Source organism: Schistocerca piceifrons, chromosome 7 (assembly GCF_021461385.2).
Source record: "Schistocerca piceifrons isolate TAMUIC-IGC-003096 chromosome 7, iqSchPice1.1, whole genome shotgun sequence".
Classification (NCBI taxonomy): Eukaryota; Metazoa; Arthropoda; class Insecta; order Orthoptera; family Acrididae; genus Schistocerca; species Schistocerca piceifrons.
Genome location: NC_060144.1, coordinates 431,212,040 through 431,235,759, shown reverse-complemented (window position 1 = coordinate 431,235,759; position 23,720 = coordinate 431,212,040). Strand labels below are relative to the sequence as shown.

The 23,720-nt window shown below is 39.6% G+C and overlaps 1 protein-coding gene across 7 annotated transcripts in view; it reads left to right on the top strand.

Moving 5' to 3' along the window:
* LOC124805382 (transcription factor SPT20 homolog) overlaps positions 1 to 23,720 on the top strand; it is a 309,909-nt gene that overhangs the window by 1,417 nt on the left and 284,772 nt on the right. The gene's annotated exons all lie outside the window — the stretch shown is intronic.

Here is a 23,720-nt window from a genome sequence, read left to right as displayed (position 1 = left end):
TTTGGGGAAATATCATCAAGCGATTGTGGCCAGCTTTTTTAAATTGATGTATCTCAGATGCATGTATTACATGTTAATCAGTTGGGACGTTGTTATTATGCCCTCAACAGTTTTTTACATGTTTTAATACTCACTTAACAGCTCAGTATTAGAATGATATTCCAGAATCTTTGAAGTCAGTCCTGATTTTTTTCCCAGTAGTTTCTTGGTAGCATGTGAATGGTTCAGCTTTACTAGATCGCAGCAGTATTAATTAAAATTGCTTGAAAGTACCAGTCAGTGAGCCCATAAGTGAACAGTGACCTCTACATCTTCATCTATACTCGGCAAACCCCCATGAGGTGCATGACAGAGGGTAACCTCATATCAACACTTAGTGTAACTACAGAATGAAGGTTTTTGACATTCACAAGTTGGCTGAGCTGTAAACATTTTTGTGTTGTCTCAGCCATTTTTGCCTTGCAACTGATGTATCAGCGTGGTCATATGAATGTAACACTGTATGGTGTTTGTCAGAGAAGCAGAGTATATTAAAAAGGGAAATTCATTCCAATTTTGTTGATGCGCTGTACAAGTGTCTACTATTTTACCCACGCCACTGTCAATGACATTTTTCTTTACAATCTTTGGCTTACATTCTTTAATTTTCTGATTGCATCTGATATTGTCTTATTATTTCACATTATTCATTCAGTTATACTGGTTGCATTAGTTCCTGGCAGACATCTTGCTACTGTGGGATTGGAATGCTGTGTGTGTCAATCCATAAACAGTTACCACTCTCAATGGGATACATGTTCCATCTGAACTAACAATGTCCGTTCAATCTGGATGGTTTTAGGTAGCCGTACTATTGATAGATTTTTGATTTTTGGCCTTTTAAAATTAAGGATAGAAGGCAAAGGCTTAGAGAGTATTCCTGGAAGTTTTGATTAGAATAATGATACAGAGCTGTTCTTTTGACTTTTCTTTTAGAAGTAAGGAGGGAGGGATTCTTGCCGAAGGGTGAGATGTAAAAAAATATGACATTCGGATTTGCTTTATGGATTGAAATTGGACTGAGACTCGAGCCCAGTACATTCTGGGTTTGTGCCCTTGTCTGGTACACAGTTTTAATCCCCCAGGAATTTCAGATCACTGCACACTTTGCTACAAAATGAAAAAAAAAAAATCATTTAGAAGAATAATTTGGCCGATTCTGATCGGCAGAATTAACTACCAACCAATAGGAGAATTTTGATTTTGTTCATTAAGTGCTTTTTTCTTTTCATTATGTGAATTGTAATATGTAAGACTTGCCAATGAATGCATCATGTGCTGGTAACAGAGAACTGTAGTTTTTGATTCCAGACTGTTTTTGAAACATAAAAAAAAAAGATGACGTTTAACTAAGTTTGCAAAACTAGTTATTAATTCATTTTGTTGTCAGTGTGAAACTTTTGAAGGCTGCCGCATGGTTTTCTCAATAATTTACACACATTTGGTGTATCGTTAAAGTAAACATAGGAATGAGATCATAAAAGCATAACGGGCATGCATATGTAAACAGAACAGTGTAGTTGATGCCTAAATTCCTCAGTATTTTATAGCTGTTTGCATACTGCAGAAAGAGACCATGTATAATGTGTGCGGCAAAGAACATTTTGTTGTTATAGGCCTATACAAAATTTGACAAAAATCAAATGTCAAGGAATGAATGTTAGTTAAGGAATGTTAGATTTCTTACATTTAAATTTTCGGTAGTTTCATAAGTAGTATGTAACCGGTGAAAAAGTCTTATATTAGTATTACTTATGCTGTTGTCACTGCTTTCTTGCCTTTCTTTTTTGCATGAAGTTTGAAACCTAAATACAATGATACTGACATGGCGTGTATCAATTACACTATACAGGGTGAACTAGAACTCCACTAACAAACTTTCAGAGATACCTTTTGAATATTTTAATGTTAGGAACCCACAGTTCTTGGCAGCTCTTTGTAGAGTTACTGCATCTCATGTGATATCAGTTAGCAGTTAGTTTTGTATCTATATTTCACTGAAAATAATGCTCAACAGTGCAAATGTTGACAGTATCACTACGGACAGGCTTATTGGTGAAGAGTTGGCCAATATGTACCTCATTGCATGCAGTGGAAGATTGGCACAATGCTGAGCTTTTCCTGCGCCAACAGCAACCACTTCACAGAGTACTTTGTCATCTGTCAGAAGATTGTTGCACTCCTTGTCAAAATACAATAATATTACTACACACTCAGTACATAATACACTGCTTGAAAAAAAATTAGTTCACCCTTTTAGAGGTTTCCGATTCACTCAAGATTTATTGTTGCAACAGTGCATAAGAAGTAATGCAGACACTGACTCAGGCAACCTGTTGATCATACAGATGGCAAGTACTGTCCTGGAATACATTATTCTGTACCTACTTGATCTGTTTATGTTGTTTTGTAAGAATTGTTAGTTGATGAGTCACTTCTCATCCCATCGTATACTATATGTGCTCAATTGGAGACAAGTCCAGAGATCATGCTGGCCACAGAGGTTCCTGCACATTTTGCAAAGCATGTCGAGTTTCATGAGCAGTGTGTGGATGAGCATTATCCAGTTGGAACAACACATTTCTTTCAGGTTGCAGTGGCAAAAGAATGGGCTTAACAACATTCTGCATGTTCTAAGTGCTGGTTAGCATCCCGTCCAGAAACGTGAAAGGTTACCACACCACAGACCTTAAGGCCCAGGATGGTGCTAATGTGTATTGGATGAATGCACTTGACACAGCTCACCAGTCTATGTCGTACATGCAAACAATCATCTCTTGCATTCAGGCAGAAACTCCTTTCATTGCTGAAGACCATGGCATGCCAGTCCATCTTCCAAGTGATCCTCTGAAGGCTCCAGTCGAGCCATGCACGTCAATGTGTGGCTTTTAGCTAACAAGTGGTGCGCAACAGTTCATGTTGACATGTCTGAGCTAACAAGCCATCTTATGTGTGCCATAGTAGATGTACAATCTGCCACTGCTGCCCTTATAATACGATGATCCTGCCACACGTCTGTGCTGTGTGGACGTCTGATCTACGGGTGTGAGAATGTTCACGTGACCACCGATACCAGCATTGTTACACAACTGGCGCAGCATGTCTAACTTGTGTGGCAATTCTCTGAAAGGACCATCCTGCCACTCAGAAGGCCACAGTGTGACCCTTTCAAACTTGCTCATTTGGCTGTACAGTGTGTATGGTGAGAGAAGAGCTCTGACAGTTGATGTGGCCGTGGCACGTCACATCGTGAGCTTTTGTTTATGTTACTGTAGTAATGCCCCAGTATTGCCATAGTGCTGGGTGACCACTACTGACTTGCTGTCCATCTGTGTCAAATACTGGCAACTGCGCAGCCATCTGTCTGAGCTCTTCTCTCGTCGTACGGAGTATAGGAATCCTGAGTGGGTCTCTTTGGCATGGATGATTGCTTGCCTCACATGTTTGCACCCCACTACTGAGCCTTCTGGTTGTGAGCATTGTCTATTAAAGGGTAGAGACAGATGGCATTCTGATAGATATACTGCCAGGCCATATGTTGACAGACAATGCTGAAACCATTATCAGTACATCCAGGTGGCATATGCTGTCATCGGATCAAAATCGACAGTTACTTTCCAGGTGTACTAATTTCTTTCTGGCAGTGTGTATTGTGATTCTGCCTGTGTATTAAATGAGCATTTATGAAAAAAGTTTAAAAAGAAAACTTTTAATGTGATCACTTAATAAACCTTGTTGCCTGAGAAGCTTGATTTCTGTACTAGTAAATGGTTTGCTTCAGGTAATTTCTCTTATATTTTGTTAAGAAATGCTACTCTGAAATTCTGATTTGTTTCCTGAAGCTTTGATTTTTCTTTGTAAAAAGATATTATCTGGTATAATACTGGTTACCTATTTCTATTGTTGAGAATTCAATACAATCAGTTTTTAAGCTACTTACTACAATAAGAGTAGCTATTGGAGCTTGCTGCTATACCAGGAGCAATTAAATGCCTCTCTGTTGCTGTTAGTAAATGCAGAGGATGAAAACTTGATTTTATCCTTCTCTGTGGTTCTCTCCGTGTTCCTTGCAACAATCGTCCACCACATCATAGGGACTCAAGATCTGCAACTTGCTTTAAATGTTCAGTAATGTAAAATTGTGCTTTTCACAAAACAAAACAAAAAAAATGTAGTATCAATGAGTCATATTTGGAACCTATCAGCTCGTACAGATACCTTGGTGTAACAATATGAAATGGAGCAATCATGTAGTCTTAGTTGTAGGTCAAGCAAGTGACAGACTGCAGTTAAGTGGTAAAGTATTAGGGAAAAAGAGCCACACTACAAAGGAGATCGCATGCTAAACACTCTTGTGACCCAACCTAGAATGTTGATGATGTGCGAGACCTGTACCGAAAAGGACTAACGGGGGACATCGAATAGATACAAAGGAGGACAGCTTGAAAGATCAGAGGTTTGTTTGACCTGTGGGATGGTGGCATGAAGATATTGAAAGAAATAAACTGGCAGACACGTAAAAGTAGGGACAAGCTATCCTGTGAAAACCTTTTTAGAAAGTTTGTGTGTCCAACTTTGATTGGTGGATCCAGGAATACACTGCAAACCCTACATATCACTCCCATAGGGATTGCAAAGACAGGATTAGTCTAATTACAGTGCTTGTAGAGGTGTTTAAGCAAATCATTTCTTGCGCACTCCGTATATGAATGGAACAGGAAAAGCCTAATAATTGTTATTCGGGGACGCACCCTCTGCCGTGCATTTCACAGTGATATGTAGAGTATGGATATAGATTTAAAAGTAGGTCTGTTCACCCAGAGGGTTTCTGGGTGAAACTATAATTATGTTTATGAATTTTTATCACTTTTCTGTAAAAATGGGTGTGGTAGTCCTCCACAGGGAGAACCTGGCTGTCAGTGAATTTTATAATGTGGTTGGCTCCCAGAAGCAACCTGCTCTTATTGCATAACACTCTGTATGCTGTCACGAGACTTGGGTTGGTGAACCAGGCCTGGATTGAATCCGCATGGTGGATTAATGATTGTGGACTGGCATACCGGCCAGCCTGATAGTTTTTAGGCAGTTTCCCATGTTCCTTAAGGCAAATGATGTACTGGTCTCCATATTCTGCCACAGAGTATGAAGGCTTCCCAAAACACAATAATATCCTGAAGATGAAATTAATATCCACAATCAATGTAAATCTGCCATCCACAATTGACTGTACCTCAGCACAAATATTAAATAGCAAAAGTGGAATTACACTCTTGTTGGCAACAGAAATAAAAGACAAAATTTTTGGTATTTCCTTCATTAGAAATACCCCTGCAGAAATCCTAATGACATACAGATATGGCATAAAAATGAAATATTTCACATACACAATAAACTCTACCAAAGTAATGACTTTCTTTATACAAAAATGTCAAAGTAATAAATCACACTAATGCTACATGAAAACAGCAACAGCTCTCTCTCTCTCTCTCTCTCTCTCTCTCTCTCTCTCTCTCTCTCGTGCACACACACACACACACACACACACACACACACACACACACCAGCGGCAAAATGCCCCCGTCTGAGCTCAGCAATGATGAATCTGCTCATGTTTATTAAAAGATTGATTGATTAGTGGGGTAACAGCTGCCTCATTTTATGTTTCTTGGCACTTAAAAATTTTCCCAAAAATTTTGCTGTGTAAATGTATTCATACGCTTTTTAACATGTGACTCACCCCTCACTCCCACAAGCTCCCCTAACTGTAACTTACTCACAGCCACTATTCCATCACTGTAAGTTGCTTATACCCATATATATAATTAAACAAAATTGATTGTACTGTGGACACATTTTTATTTTTATGAATGTTTTGCAGCAAATAAATTGTTTTCTACTTTTGAGCCAGTGGTGTCGTGAACTTATGTCTGGTGTCCTTGGGTATATTCATCTTCTTCCGCCATAAGTATTTATCTCTTGACCGTGTATATAACAGTCCTTAATCGGGCTGCTTCTTCCGATGCAGGCCGCTTGTTGACCTGACATTGAGTTGATGTGCTGAAGAAAAGAAAACTTTCGTGGTTTTGCACAAAAATGAATTTTTAGACTTGATATTTTCATAGGATTATTATTCAGACAGCACATTGATTCACAAGAAAAACATCTTCTCTCCACCAGAACTAAAGACAGAGTCTCTATTAATTGACAAAAAATTGAATGAGGTTTCCCTCATTTGTTACCACCTTCTGTCACACTAAAATACATCTTTTGCTGACGTTTACAGTGGTCGGACTAATGTTTTTTGTCAATGCATTCCTTACGTACCAGTACACCATCCACTCCTACTTGCCGATTCTGATTCACTCATTTAGCCCAGTTCATTGTCATTGTTTCTTTGTGTCTCAGTCATGTCTCTTGTCTCACAGCCAAAGTCTCCATTGTTCTGTCCTCCTCCTCCTCCTCCTCCTACAACTACTACTATTATGGTCTCTCTATCTAATTTAGTTCTTTCCATAGCTGCTGTCTCTTTTCACTGTCACTATCTCTCTCTATCTTGTTCTCACTTTCATAGACTTTGTGTCTCATTATCACACACACTCTCTCTCTCTCTCTCTCTCTCTCTCTCTCTCTCTCTCTCCCCCACTTGCATTTTCTTCTGTTTTTTGTTCCTTTTTTCTCACTGGCCTTGTGTCCTTCACTCTTTCCTTGCACTGTTCTATTACTGTCAGCTATGTTCCACTGCAACTTTTTCCTTCTGTTTCTCTCACACTGTCTCTCTCTCTCATTCACTCTTTCTATAACACAACCACTGTCTATTATCTTCTAGTATTTATTACTTTTCTGTCTCTTTTCCTCTGCCACTGCCTCCTCCTCTCTCAGCATAAAAAGTGCAAATGAGTTCACATGCCAAAATTTTTGCAAACATTTTAAAAGGTGCTGAGGAAAGTAAAATAAGGCTGCTGGTACCCCACTTTTCAGTTATAGTCTTTTAAACAAAAGTATTGGCTTTTGTTGTGCTCCGATTGGAGCATTTTTCCTCTGGTTCCCTTCTTTTCCTGCAATAGCAGGGCAGTCATTCGTGTGAAAAGAACTTCATCCATCAGTAAAATTTTGGTAGTTTACTTACGTAAAATTGAAATAATGCAATACTAGTTTTAAAGCCCAAAATGGATTTTAAGTGCATAAAAGTTTTGCGTGTGCTTCAGTACTACATGGGGTTTCCAGAACCCTTCTGATGATAACAGAGACACTTTACAGCATATTTCTTGTTGCTACATCATTTTATAAACTATGTTTTTGCCTTGCACCACGTTTTACATGTGTATTTTACATGTAGACGTGGGGTAACTGTGAACCTATGAATCTCAGAAACAGATAAAGATGTCAAGAAAAATTTTCAAGATAGGGACATTAGGAATGTATTGTAAAAATTTCAACTGTATGATGTGGATAACCATATTGGAATCCGTGGCTCAGTTTTATTACCCAAAAACCATGTTGGTTTTTATTGGTTTCTAAGGAACCATGAACTACATGGTGCCTCCATGAGCTCTTTAAGGCACACCATAGACTACATCTAACACAAAAAGAACCAACTGATTTGCTCCAGTTGTCTAAGCTGGAAGAAGTGTGTTATTTTCAAACTTTGTCCCTGTACTGTATCACAGTTACAGTAAGATGATTCTTTCATAGGGTGCACAAGGGCTATCCAGTATACTTGACTCTACCTTGCTATCATCAATAGCACCGGAAGTATGACCCCTGGAAAAATCCCGTTTTTATGCACAGTGTGTTATAATGTATTAGGCAGCAAATGCTGTCGCATGTGTGCCAATTATTACAGTTCAGAAATTCTTCTATGAAGTTGAAGGAGTTCTCAAGAAGATATGATTTCAGTTTTTGTGTGAACTTAATTTTACCGTCCATTAAATTCTATATGTCATTGTAGATACTCAAATATTTATAGCTGAATAACTTGCCACTCTCTGTGCCATACGACTGCAGAGTGATCAATGCAGCAAGTCATTTCTCCTTCCATCATTACATTTGGAATATTACTGTTGTTTTGAGCTACGCTTGATTGTTGATAACAAACTGCATAAAATGATAAGTGTTCGTTGATGCTGTTGTGACAGCACCCAACTGTTTAAAGAGCTGTCTGCAGGATGATGTAGAATGAGCACAACGTGTCATCCTCATTACTTTGTCGTTAAGTGCCAGTAACCCACACACCCCTGTGAAAAAGCTCACCTCTTTCTGAATGGCGAGTTACCTCAGAATATGGTGCCAGAGACATTAGTGAATGAAAAAAGTCAACTTTTTTACATTTCATCTCCAAAATCTGATATCCAACACAAAATTTGCAGAACATAGATGTTTTGGAAGATCTGAAACATATGACTTCCACTGAAGGTTCTTATCAATACAAACACTAAAAGCTCTCTGTCACTTACAGTTTCATCCTTGTGTGTAATTCTGATGGTTTAGTCAGGCCTTGCACACTACAGAATTGCATGTATCATGCAGGTGACAGTACTTTTGCAGAGAAACAGTTATTAATTTCCAACAAAATATGATTTACATTTCAAGTGTTCAGTTTTCTCCATTAGGCTTCATTACAATACTTACAATATCAGCAAATAGTATTACTACTGCTTCTGAAGTTGACAGCCCTGCAGCCAGGCAGATGCGCGTGTACGAAGCTCTCACTAAGTAAAGCAATTAATATTGAAATAAGAGGTAATTTAGTTAATATTACATTTTAGACTAGGGCATTTACGTCTTATCTAATCTATCTATTGAAGGTTTCGCTTTTCTAAACGTAATTACATCGAAAAGGAAGTATTTCGTAAAGGCTGGCAGTTGCAAGTTTGTTTACATACTTAGGCGTAAATTTCGGCGTAAATTTCGTACGGAGTGTAGATATTTCTTTTTGAATAGACTTAGCGCTTCAAAGCTAAATTAATTTGTGTGTCTCATCCAGAATTTGTGTGGTTAATTAAAAGTTTCTGAAGCAAGTTTATAAGTTTGTTTACATTAGTGTTTAGTTACATATTAGTACAGGTTACGAAACTATTGCGTTGTTGAAGTTATTTTCTGCTTTTGTGTTACGTTTCACTATCAAACTATGTGTGACAAGTGTGGTGGTTGCCATAGAAATTTGAAAGAGGGGATGTTCTATATAGACTGTAGGTTGTGGTTTCATAGGGGCGAGTGCAGCGGAGAGGAAACAAGGGTAGATAATGAGGCTCTTCCATGGCATTGTAGGGTATGTAGAAAGGACAGAAAAATTGCAGAACGGGAGGCAAAGATTTGTGCCCTTAAGGCTGAATTAGAAACCGCGAATTTGGAATTATGTAAGCTAAGGGAGGAAAAGGACTCTGGGCGCTGGGAAAAGGTAGCAAGCAAAGGGCAAGAAAGGGAAACAATTAATAAAACTTCTGAAATTCAGTTAGCAAATCAGTTTGGTTTGCTATCTGAAGTAGTGGAGGAAGGGCCTCATTCAGATGTAGTTGAATGTAGGTTGAAGCAGAATGCTAGCTTAAAGAAAAAAAAAAAAAAACAGGTCAGAATCAAACCAGAATTGGAAAAGAAAAATTCTGCTTATAGGTAGCAGTCATGGGAGGGGTATGGGCCAACAGCTTCAGGAGAAATTAGGGACAGAGTACCAGATCACAAGTTTTGTGAAACCAAGTGCTAGCATTATCCAGGTGACAGAAAACTTAGGTCAGCTATGCAAGGACTTTGAGAAGGAAGATCAGGTAATTCTAGTTGGGGGAGCAGGAAACAGCCTGGCTATGAATCCAAGATACAGTATTAGGAGTGACCTGGATAAAATAGGAGCAGAAACTGGGCACATGAATGTGAGGTTTGTGGAGGTTTTTCAGCGCCATGATCAGCCCTGGGTAAACACTGCTGTAAGGCGTATTAACACGGCTGAACAGGATGCTCCAGACACCGGCAAAGTCCCACACGAGTGTTGTTCCAGCTGATGCTATTGGTAGGTGGGGTTACACTACACATGGCCTGCACCTTAATAGTAAGGGGAAAGATAAGTTAGCTTCTCTATTAGCAGATACTGTAAGGGGGGCCACAGTCACACAAAGGGTGATCCATGTGGTTATTGGGACCAGGCAGACAGGTTTTTTAGGTTAAAGCCAAATTCCCGACAGACAACGACCAAGGAAAATACAAGAAAAGAAACTTCATCCACAGCAAATAGGGATAAAGCTAAGGGCGGTATCAACTTACTTCACCAAAATATCAGGGGAATAAAAAGTAAAGTAGATGAGCTGATAATGTGTCTAGATGATCTCAAAAATAAGAATAAGATTGGTATACTTTGTTTGTCTGAGCACCATGTATCTGTGGGGATTGAAAATGTCAGTATAAATGGGTATAATTTAGCATCTTACACTTGTAGATCTAGTATGGATAAAGGAGGAGTTGCCATTTTCATAAAACAAGGGTATAAGTACAGAACTGTTGAAGTAAGCAAATTTTGTGTTGATCAGCACTTTGAGGTTTGTGCATGTGAGCTTCAGCTAGATAATGTTCTCCACTAAGAGATTGGGAGCTATTCATAAAAAAGTTTGACTTCCTATTATGCTGTCTGTCAGACAAAAAGAAGAAGTTATTAATCTGTGGTGATTTCAACGTTAACTTTCTAAGGAATTCTAATAGGAAAAGTGAACTAGAAGTGTTGTTAACAACACATAACTTAGAATCAGTGATCAATTTCCCTGCATGTATGGCTCAGGACAGTAGTACTCTAATAGATAATGTACTTGTACAGCAAGAGGATGTAGAACACACACATGCTTTCCCTGTGGTAAATGGATTATCTGAGCATGATGATGCACAACTGATTAACTTACAAAACCTAACAGGGCGTACACTACAGAAACCATGAAGTAAAAGTGTGAGGATGCTGAACCTGGTATCTATAGATCACTTCAGAGAAAGTTTAGGAAATGTAAACTGGGAAGATGTATATAATGAGCCCAGTGCTAATGATAAATGTAGCATATTTCTTGATAAATTTATATCCCATTTTGAACATTATTTTCCAAAGAAAATTACTAAATGTAACACCACAAACTTTTCAAAGAAACCTTGGATTACTACAGGTATTAAAGTGTCTTCAGAAAGAAAAAGAAAACTGTATGAGACAGCAAGAACTAGCAAACATTCAGAAGTAGTTTTGCACTATAAAAATTATTGTAACATGCTGAGAAAAGTTGTAAGGAAATAAAGAAAAATGTATGTTAGAGAAGAAATTAACAACTCCAGCTATAAAATCAAGTCAATATGGAATGTTGTTAGAAGGGAGACAGAAAAAGTAACCACTGGGGTAGGTAGTATTACTGTTAAAGGGAATGAGACCATCTTAAGCAACAGTACACAGGTAGCCAATGTATTTAACAATCATTTCTTAAGTGTAGGAGAAAAAATTGGTGAGAATAGTTCAAAAGAAAAAGCCAGGCAGTACATGGAAGAGTCAGTAAAAAAAAAAAAAAAATTAGATTAACTTTCATCTGACAACCTCTTGTGAAATAAGGAAAATTATTAAATATTTGAAAAATAAATGTTCTGTTGGAGTAGATGACATCTCTAACAAGTTATTAAAGCAATGTGGAGCAATTACAGCTGATGTTTTGAGTCACATCACTGACTCAGGGTATTTTTCCAGACAGGTTAGAATATGCCATTGTCAGGCCTCTCTGCAAAAAGGGGGAAACCACAGATGTCTCGCATTCGGGAGGACGACGGTTCAATCCCGCGTCCGGCCATCCTGATTTAGGTTTTCCGTGATTTCCCTAAATCACTCCAGGCAAATGCCGGGATGGTTCCTCTGAAAGGGCACGGCCGACTTCCTTCCCAATCCTTCCCTAATCCGATGAGACCGATGACCACGCTGTCTGGTCTCCTTCCCCAAACCAACCAACCAACCAACCACAGATGTCAATAATTACTGGCCAGTATCCTTGCTTACAGCATTTTCAAAAAATTTTGAGAAAGTAATGTACTCAAGAGTGGTTAGCCATCTCAACAGTAATGGGATACTTAGTAAATCACAGTTCGGATTTCAGAAATGCTGTTCCACTGAGAGCACAATATACAATTTCACTGTCCACATAATAGAGTCTTTAAATAGTGAAATGTCACCAGTGGGAATATTCTGTGACTTACCTAAAGCATTTGATTGTGTGAACCATGACATTATGTTAGAGAAATTACAATTCTGTGGTATAAATGGAACAGCATATGAGTGGTTTAAGTCATATCTACGGAACAGGAAGCAAAAAGTCTCTTTATATGCTTCAAGTAATTCAAAGGAGTTTGCCACTTCATCTAACTGGGGTGAAATTACATTAGGTGTCCCACAAGGTTCAATCATGGGTCCCCTCCTGTTCTTGGTATATGTGAATGACCTCCCTTCTTATGCGAAACAAGATGCTGAACTGACACTGTTTGCTGATGATACAAGCATAATTATTAATCCAGTAAAAGAAAGTCCGATAGAAAATGATACAAATAAGGTCTTTGGAAAAGTCATTAATTGGTTTTCTGCGAATGGGTTTGCTCTGAACTTTGAAAAAGCACAGTACATCCAATTTTCTGCTGCAAAAGTATAATTCCTTCAATAAACATAACACACCAAAAGAAGTCAGTAGCCAGAGTAGAGCATACCAAGTTTTTGGGTGTACATATAGATGAGAATCTTAATTGGAAAAGTCATATTTTGGATCTCATAAAGCGACTAGTTTCAGCAACTTTTGCAATCAGAATAATAGCCAATTTTGAGGCTGTAGAAATTAGTACGCTAACATATTTTGCATACTTCCACTCTCTGATGTCATACGGATTAATATTCTGGGGCAACTCAACACTTAGGCAAAAGGTATTCACTGCTCAAAAGAAAGTAGTTAGAATAATGTGTGGGCTTCATACATAGTCGCACATCTTGTAGGCATCTGTTTAAAAGGTTAGGAATTCTTACAACTGCTTCACAGTACATTTACTCAGTAATGAAATTTTTTCCCAACAACATGGACCAGTTTAAAATCAACAGCGACATTCATGATTACAATACCAGAAAAAAGAAAGACCTGCACTGTCCTTTACTTAACCTATCTTTGGCGCAGAAAGGGGTAAAATATGCTGCTGTAAAACTTTTTGATAAATTACCAGATGAAATAAAATGCCTGACAGAAAGTAGTAATAGTTTCAAAAACAAACGGAAATCATACCTCCTTGACAACTCCTTCTATACCATAGATGTATTCTTGAATATGAGTAAATGAATCTGGAGATATGATATACGCATTTTGTGCCATTTAAGGGAATGGGATAGATAATAGAAATATTTAGGTGTAACACAAAAAAAAACCCTTGTTTCCTGTGCGCGTTTCTTGTGCATTTGACACGTTCCACATCATAATGGTTTTTCCGTGCTATTGATCAATGGAACATGTAACTAACTAACTAGCTAACTAACTTTTATTTGAAATGGCAGAGCCTTCACTTCATTTATCAAACCGGTTACAACAAAGCAGTTGCCAAGTATTTAAGATTTTGGAGTTCTTAGATATTTATGTACCCACATATTTCTGTATTTATACTTTTTACTCTTTTTATTTTTTTCAGCTGTTGATTTGTAACAGGTTTAATATGTTAGGCATAGTCCACATCAATTCAGGCAAGCTAGGAAAAAATCTTCCCATCATAGTCTCGTCTCAGATGTTATTGATTTAGCATGTGTTAAAATGAAGGACTAAGTAAGGAACATGTATTTTCTTGTTTTCTAAAAAAAAAAAAAGAATAAAAAAAATTAATTCTGCTCCAGATACAGCCCTCCAAAGATGACAAGATGACACTGTGCATACCATTTTGAAGATGCAAATTTTGGAAAAAATTTTAAAATGCTCTGTCTCTGGAACAGTTGTAGATAATTTTTTTAAATATAATTGCTTTATGATTACAAAGAAATCCTCCATTTGGACTTAATTGTCAAAGTTCTTTTACTATTGTGTTCTGAACTTTTTTTATAATCTATGGATTTTTTTTTCTTTCAAAAATGCTAATCTATAGAATTCTGATTTTTTTTATGTTGATTAGTACCATATAGTTCTACATTCCCTGAAAAGGAGAGTTTCCACCTTTAGGTTAAAAGTTTTTATAAACAATTGAAATATTTTTGCCATACATAAAACCTGTTTTATTACCACATTATCACATAACAGGCTCATAAAAATCAAAACCTAGCCTTATTTAACATAATTTTAGTTTTGAAAGATGAGTTAGAAACTCATTTTTGAAGCATTTTAAATGGTTCCAAAATTTATGTGAAAGGTCCAAAGACTTAAAGGTTTCAATTTATACAACTTCTGTGCACTCTGTTTTTTTTTTTTTTTTTTTTTTTTTTTTTTTTTTTTTTTTTTTTTAAAATTAGTCAGTCTATGAACTAACAATGTGTTCCTCCACTGCTTCAGTATCTTCCTTTGATATAGAGTAATGCCTTACTGTTAAACCAATAGGAACTGGAGAACTTACAATCTTCAAAACATTGTGAACAGGAAGTGAGCGCTGATGGTGTTACTGGTCTCCTTCAAGTGGAAACCTATATCCAGCAGTTGGTCCATGTGGTAGCATAAAGTTCATTACAGTTCCGTTTAACTCGTAACTGGTGTCTATAATCACTGCAATCCACCAGTCACAGTCATGCGCACACGCCACAAACATCCCCCTTCTCAGGTTGTGTATCTGAATATTATCCTGCTGTTTCTGAGGTGTTGGCCGAACAAACAAAATTTCTTCTTTTTTGCTCTTTAAATTGCGTGCAGTATGAATTCGGCCATGACTTTGACTCCAAAAATGTGTCTTCTGAATTCCTTTCATGGGAATAGTTTGTTTAGACCATTCTTCTTTTTTCTGCTCACAGAATTCTTCGATTTCCTCTTTGGACAAAAGAATGAGGGCTGTGGGTGTGTAAGATTACACGACTCTTGTAAAATCCTCAGCATTCTGAATCACAGCTGTATTTGGTCCGGAAAGATTATAATTTGTAGCATGGTGCTTCAGCAGGCCTCCCACACCATTACAAGGCCCCTTTCCGTGACCAGTAGTACTGTATACCCAGTCAGTTGGCACAAGCGACTTAACTCAATTCAAACTGCCGGTAACGACTTTTAAAATGATTAGGAGCACCATCATAAGTCGTGATGATCTTCTCTGCCCCTGTTTGCAGTTGAACTTTGCGCATTGCTAGCAAAGCATGTGCTGAGTCACGACCTGTGTCATAACTGCAACACTTGTGGTCTTGTTCCGAAAATATGTCACGCCTGTAAAAATTGAAACCTGGTCATTACTCCAATGACATCCTTGTAATTCTTGTATGAGAATTACGGACCAGTTCTCAGCAAAATCACAGTGGAGCACTAAACATACTTCTTCAGCCTGTACACACCCTTTCACGTCTGCAATGCATTATTGTTGCAACTTCTTCAGATGCTGGTGTATTACTGCTTTCACTGACCATTTACCAAGTTCATCAATGAAAGTGTCAAAGATTACAGTTTTCTTAATTAGTGTATTTACTTCCCATGTTGCATATGTAATTTCTGCAGAGTTATCTGCTACGTCTTCCAGGCCAAGTGTCTGTAAAGCCCTTTCCAGGGCAGTCACCACATTCTTGAAACAAACAAGGCTCTCGCTCTACGTCACAGACTACTAATGGCTTCACATGCTCAACCAAGGTGTCATATGTCATGCGCTCCTGTAAGTTTTTCAAAGTTACCACACACAGTTCAAAATTCCCACAGTACACACATGAACAGACATTGGTGGGTATGGAACTACCCACTTAAGTCATAGTGCATAAAATTTTGATCTTCCAATATGTGAATTTGTATAGTTGTTCTTATAAGTATAAATATAGTAAATATAAATATTCCAATATGTGAAGTTGTATAGTTGTTCCTATGAATTGCAGAAGTGTCTTTAATACTGCGAGTCATGTTCCTCTTCACTTTCACGACTTTTTGACCTTCAACTGTTACAGTTATAGTGTCTTTTTTGTTGGCACTCTGGTCAGAACAGTCTCATTTATCTTCCAGATGAAATGACTGCACTATTTGAACTTGAGCTGCTTCTACAGGATGACCATAATAGGGATCTGGTCTTTCAAAGACTCCTTTTACAGACCTCACATTTCTTGATTTGTCTACCGTGTACTTTGATACTGATGGAACGTGGTTTAACCCATGAAGTCCCAAATTAATTTTTTTTAAAAACTGAATTTTTTATTCCTTAATTATAATGTACATAGTGTATGAACCGCAATAAGTACAAAAACAGCCAAAGAATATTTATGCATACTTGTTATAATGGCCATCCTCAAAATAGGACACTGGGATCTAACAGTATCGTATACCATACTAAACTGTAGTCAAGTCTTTACTATTTATTTCTTGTGAAATGGTACAAAACACTTCACACACAGTGTTACACGGCATTTAACACAATATGTTTTTGGTTTCCTGTTGCATTTAGCTCTTACACGTCTTCTTTGCGTGCTTCTTTTGTCAATCATATGACCAATTCCATCAAACCTGATGTCTGGCATCATTCTCAACTGACTTTTACATCTACATCTACATCTATACTCCGCAAGCCACCTGACAGTGTGTGGCGGGGGGTACCCTGAGTACCTCTATCGGTTCTCCCTTCTATTCCAGTCTTCTATTGTTCGTGGAAAGAAGGATTGTCGGTATGCTTCTGTGTGGGCTCTAATCTCTCTGATTTTATCCTCATGGTCTCTTCGCGAGATATACGTAGGAGGGAGCAATATACTGCTTGACTCTTCGGTGAAGGTATGTTCTCGAAACTTTAACAAAAGCCCGTACCGAGCTACTGATCGTCTCTCCTGCAGAGTCTTCCACTGGAGTTTATCTATCATCTCCGTAACACTTTGGCGATTACTAAATGATCCTGTAACGAAGCGCGCTGCTCTCCGTTGGATCTTCTCTATCTTTTCTATGAACACTATCTGGTATGGATCCCACACTGTTGAGCAGTATTCAAGCAGTGGGCGAACAAGCGTACTGTAACCTACTTCCATTGTTTTCGGATTGCATTTCCTTAGGATTCTTCCAATGAATCTCAGTCTGGCATCTCCTTTACCGACGATCCTATCTGGCTTCTAGCGGCTATCTGATTTGGTGAAGACTGCCAGTCTCGCTAGCGGGATGAAAGCAGAGCTCACCATCTGCAGCATCGTCGACAGGAATGAATGCGGACCTTTGGTACAGAGCCGAGTGGAGGATCTGAATCAGAGGCTGAGATGATTCTGCGACTGTGTGGGCTGCAGATTCCTCGACTTGCGCTATAGGGTGGTGGGGTTTTGGGTTCCGCTGGATAGGTCAGGAGTCCACTACACGCAGCAAGCAGCTACACGGGTAGCAGGGGTTGTGTGGCATGGACTGGGCGGTTTTTTAGGTTAGATGGCCTTGGGCAAGCACAGAAAGGGCAGCAGCCTCAAAGGGTGCGGGGCAAAGTCAGGACATGCGGGGGCCAAGCAGCAATTGTATTGTAATTGTAAACTGTTGAAGCTGCATTGGTAAAGTACCGGAACTTCAAGCGCTGATAGAAAGCACCGAAGATGAAATCGTTATAGGTACAGAAAGCTGGCTGAAGCCAGAGATAAATTCTGCCGAAATTTTTACAAAGGCACAGACGGTGTTTAGAGAGGATAGATTGCATGCAACTGGTGGTGGCGTGTTTGTCGCTGTTAGTCGTAGTTTATCCTGTAGTGAAGTAGAAGTGAATAGTTCCTGTGAATTATTATGGGTGGCGGTTACACTCAACAACCGAGCTAGGTTAATAGTTCGCTCCTTTTACCAACCTCCCGACTCAGCAGCATTAGTGGCAGAACAACTGAGAGAAAATTTGGTATACATTTTACGTAAATTTTCTCAGCATGTTATAGTCTTAGGTGGAGATTTCAATTTACTAGATATAGACTGGGACACTCAGATGTTTAGGACGGGTGGTAGGGACAGAGCATCGAGTGACATTATACTGAGTGCACTATCCGAAAATTACCTGGAGCAATTAAACAGTGAACCGACTCGTGGAGATAACATCTTGGACCTACTGATAACAAACAGACCCAAACTTTTCGACTCTAGGGAATCAGTGATCATAAGGCCGTTGCAGCATCCCTGAACATGGAAGTTAATAGGAATATAAAAAAAGGGGGGAAGATTTTTCTGTTTAGCAAGAGTGATAGAAGGCAGATTTCAGACTACCTAACAGATCAAAACGAAAATTTCTGTTCCGACACTGACAATGTTGAGTGTTTGTGGAAAAAGTTCAAGGCAACCGTAAAATGCGTTTTAGACAGATACGTGCCGAGTAAAACTGTGAGGGGCGGGAAAAACTCACCGTGGTTCAACGACAAAGTTAGGAAACTACTGCGAAAGCAAAGAGAGCTTCACTCCAAGTGTAAACGCAGCCAAAACCTCTCAGACAAACAGAAGCTAAACTATGTCAAAGTTAGTGTAAGGAGGGCTATGCGTGAAGCGTTCAGTGAATTCGAAAGTATGTACCGACTTGACAGAAAATCCTAGGAAGTTCTGGTCTTACGTTAAATCAGTAAGTGGCTCGAAACAGCATATCCAGACACTCCAGGATGATGATGGCAGTGAAACAGAGGATGACACGTGTAAAGCTGAAATACTAAACACTTTTTTCCAAAGCTGTTTCACAGAGGAAGACCGCACTGCAGTTTCTTCTCTAAATCCTCGCACAAACGAAAAAATGGCTGACATCGAAATAAGTGTCCAAGGAATAGAAAAGCAACTGGAATCACTCAACAGAGGAAAGTCCACTGCACCTGACGGGATACCAATTCGATTCTTCACGGAGAATGCGAAAGAACTTGCCCCCCTTCTAACAGCCGTGTACCGCAAGTCTCTAGAGGAACGGAAGGTTCCAAATGATTGGAAAAGAGCACAGGTAGTCCCAGTCTTCAAGAAGGGTCGTCAAGCAGATGGGCAAAACTATAGACCTATATCTCTGACATTGATCTGTTGTAGAATTTTAGAACATGTTTTTTGCTCGCGTATCATGTCGTTTTTGGAAACCCAGAATCTGCTCTGTAGGAATCAACATGGATTCTGGAAACAGCGATCGTGTGAGACCCAACTCGCTTTATTTGTTCATGAGACCCAGAAAATATTAGATACAGGCTCCCAGGTAGATGCTATTTTCCTTGATTACCGGAAGGCATTCGATTCAGTTCCGCACTGTCGCCTGATAAACAAAGTAAGAGCGTACGGAATATCAGACCAGCTGTGTGGCTGGATTGAAGAGTTTGAGTTTTTAGCAAACAGAACACAGCATGTTGTTCTCAATGGAGAGACGTCTACAGACGTTAAAGTAACCTCTGGCGTGTCACAGGGGAGTGTTATGGGACCATTGCTTTTCACAATATATATAAATGACCTAGTAGATAGTGTCGGAAGTTCCATGCGGCTTTTCGCGGATGATGATGTAGTATACAGAGAAGTTGCAGCATTAGAAAATTGCAGCGAAATGCAGGAAGATCTGCAGCGGATAGGCACTTGGTGCAGGGAGTGGCAACTGACCCTTAACATAGACAAATGTAATATATTGCGAATACATAGAAAGAAGGATCCTTTATTGTATGATTATACGATAGCGGAACAAACACTGGTAGCAGTTACTTCTGTAAAATATCTGGGAGTATGCGTGCGGAACGATTTGAAGTGGAATGATCATATAAAATTAATTGTTGGTAAGGCGGGTGCCAGGTTGAGATTCATTGGGAGAGTCCTTAGAAAATGTAGTCCATCAACAAAGGAGGTGGCTTACAAAACACTCGTTTGACCTATACTTGAGTATTGCTCATCAGTGTGCGATCCGTACTAGATCGAGTTGACGGAGGAGATAGAGAAGATCCAAAGAAGAGCGGCGCGTTTCGTTACAGGGTTATTTGGTAACCATGATAGCATTACGGAGATGTTTAGCAAACTCAAGTGGCAGACTCTGCAAGAGAGGCGCTCTGCATCGCAGTGTAGCTTGCTTGCCAGGTTTCGAGAGGGTGCGTTTCTGGATAAGGTATTGAATATATTCCTTCCCCCTACTTATACCTCCCGAGGAGATCGCTAATGTAAAATTAGAGAGATTCGAGCACGCATGGAGGCATTCAGACAGTCGTTCTTCCCGCGAACCATACACGACTGGAACAGAAAAGGGAGGTAATGACAGTGGCACGTAAAGTGCCCTCCGCCACACACCGTTGGGTGGCTTGCGGAGTATAAATGTAGATGTAGATCAACTTTATATGATCATTCCATTTTAAATCACTCCTAATGTGTATTCCCAGATAATTTATGGAATTAACCACTTCCAGTTGCTGACCTGCTATTTTGTAGCTAAATGAAAAGGGAACTATCTTCCTATATATTCGCAGCACATTACACTTGTCTACATTGAGATTCAATTGCCATTCCCTGCAACGTGCGTCAATTCGCTGCAGATCCTCCTTCATTTCAGTACAATTTTCCATCGTTACAACCTCTCGATACACCACAGCATCATCTGCAAAAAGCCTCAGTGAACTTCCGATGTCATCCACAAGGTCATTTATGTATATTCTGAATAGCAACGGTCCTATGACACTCTCCTGTGGCATACTTCGGAACACTTCACTCCATTGAGAATGACATGCTGCCTTCTGTTATCTAGGAACTCGTCAATCCAATCACACAATTGGTCTGATAGTCCATATGCTCTTACTTTGTTAATTAAATGACTGTGGGGAACTGTATCGAACGCCTTGCGGAAGTCAAGATACACGGCATCTACCTGCGAACCCGTGTCTATGGCCCTCTGAGTCTCGTGGACGAAGAGCGCGAGCTAGGTTTCACACGACCGTCTTTTTCGAAACCCATGCTGATTCCTACAGAGTAGATTTCTAGTCTCCAGAAAAGTCATTATACTCAAACATAATACGTGTTCCAAAATTCTACAACTGATCGAAGTTAGAGATATAGGTCTATAGTTCTGCACATCTGTTCGACGTCCCTTCTTGAAAACAGGGTTGCCCTGTGCCCTTTTCCAATCCTTTGGAACGCTACGCTCTTCTAGAGATCTACGGTACACAGCTGCAAGAAGGGGGGCAAGTTCCTTCTCATACTCTGTGTAAAATCGAACTGGTATGCCATCAGGTCCAGCGGCCTTTCCTCTTTTGAGCGATTTTAATTGTTTCTCTGTCCCTCTGTCGTCTATTTCAATATCTACCATTTTGTCATCTGTGCAACAATCTAGAGAAGGAACTACAGTGCAGTCTTCCTCTGTGAAACAGCTTTGGAAAAAGACAGTGTTTCGGCCTTTAATCTGTCATCCTCTGTTTCAGTACCATTTTGGTCACAGAGTGTCTGGACATTTTGTTTGGATCCACCTACCGCTTTGACATAAGACCAAAATTTCTTAGGATTTTCTGCCAAGTCAGTACATAGAACTTTACTTTTGAATTCATTGAACGCCTCCCGCATAGCCCTTCTCACACTACATTTCGCTTTGCGTGATTTTTGTTTGTCTGCATGGCTTTGGCTATGTTTATGTTTGCTGTGAAGTTCCCTTTGCTTCTGCAGCAGTTTCCTAACTCGGTTGTTGTACCACGGTGGCTCTTTTCCATCTCTTACGATCTTGCTTGGCACATACTCATCTAATGCATATTGTACGATGGTTTTGAACTTTGTCCACAGATCCTCAACACTATCTGTACTTGAGACAAAACTTTTGTGTTGAGCCGTCAGTTACTCTGTAATCTGCTTTTTGTCACTTTTGCTAAACAGAAAAACCTTCCTACCTTTTTTAATATTTCTATTTACGGCTGAAATCATCGATGCAGTAACCGCTTTATGATTGCTGATTCCCTATTCTGCGTTAACTGTTTCAAATAGTTTGGGTCTGTTTGTCACCAGAAGGTCTAATATGTTGTCGCCATGAGTCGGTTCTCTGTTTAACTGCTCAAGGTAGTTTTCAGATAATGCACTTAAAAAAATTTCACTGGATTCTTTGTCCCTGCCATCCATTATGAACGTTTGAGTCTTTCAGTCTATATCCGGCAAATTAAAATCTCCGCCCAGAACTATAACATTGTGGGGAAATCTACTCGAAATATTATCCAAATTATCCTTCAGGTGCTCAGCCACAACAGCTGCTGAGCCGGGGGCCTATAGAGACATCCAATTACCATGTCTGAGCCTGCTTTAACCGTGACCTTCACCCAAATTATATCACATTTTGGATCTCCGTCAATTTCCTTCGATACTATTGCACTTCTTATCACTATAAATACGCATCCCCCTTCACTGTCCAGCCTGTCTCTGCGGTATACATTCCAATCTGAGTTTAGGATTTCCTTACTGTTTACGTCTGGTTTCAGCCAACTTTCTGTCCCTAGTACTATATGGGCGTTGTGACCGTTTATTAATGAGAGCAGTTCTTGCATTTTGCCTACTCCTACCTTGCCGCGTCTCAGGAGCCGTCTTGTTGGGCCTAGGGAAGGAATTCTCTAACGTAAAAAACCCACATGTGCACTCCACACGTACTCCGCTACCCTTGTAGCCGCTTCCGGCGTGTAGTGCACGCCTGACCTATTCAGGGGGACCCTACATTTCTCCATCCGATAGTGGAGGTCGAGAAATTTGCACCCCAGATCTCCGCAGAATCGTCTGAGCCTCTGGTTTAAGCCTTCCACTCGGCTCCAAACCAGAGGACTGCGATCGGTTCTGGGAACAATACTACAAATAGTTAGCTCTGATTCCACTCTGCGAGCGAGGCTTTCTGCCTTCACCAATTCCGCCAACCGCCTGTACGAACTGAGGATGACCTCTGAACCCAGACTTGATGGGTATTCCATTGGACGTCCAATATTCGGTCTTCCAAGTGTCCAATTTCAGGTATGTAACCATAACAGCACATCTGAAATCCAGTAAATCCTGTGCATTTTTCCCATTTACTAGTCTGTAGGAGAGTCAGGCATTTACGAGGACCATTTCCAGCAAACATGTAATAGGACCCAGTACCATTTTTTACCTCTAATTACTACCGCATATTTTACAACTAACCAGTCATGGTGGTCAACACCTCCCATGTACGCGTTATACAACTTCAAAACGGCAGGTTTTTGCACTTGTGCCTTCTTACTTGCTTGTCTACTGTACTGCGTAGCTGCTCCCAAAGGTTCAACTTGGTCAAAATGTGTACCAGTTGAAACGCATCTGTTGTCGTGCCATCGAGCAAATAAGACTTCACCATTCCTGTCAAACTGTTAGTCGACTCGAACTGTCTTTTTCAGTTTGTTGCTGCTCAGTAGTGGACAGTCATCAACTCGATTCTCTCTGACAGTCCCAGTTGCTCGAAAACCCAAATTTCCCAGATGAATCGGAAGATCTCTACTAGTGAAGAAATTGTCAAAGTACACGCAATGACTCTCGGTTTTTTCAATGCAGTCCAACATGTTTAGCACTACTCTTGATCCCAATAGTAGGTCATCCCTTGCAGTATCTTCTAGATCCTTTCCACAGTATAAATCAAATTTGAAACAGTAGCCACTTGCTCCACAAAGAGACAACAACTTATAG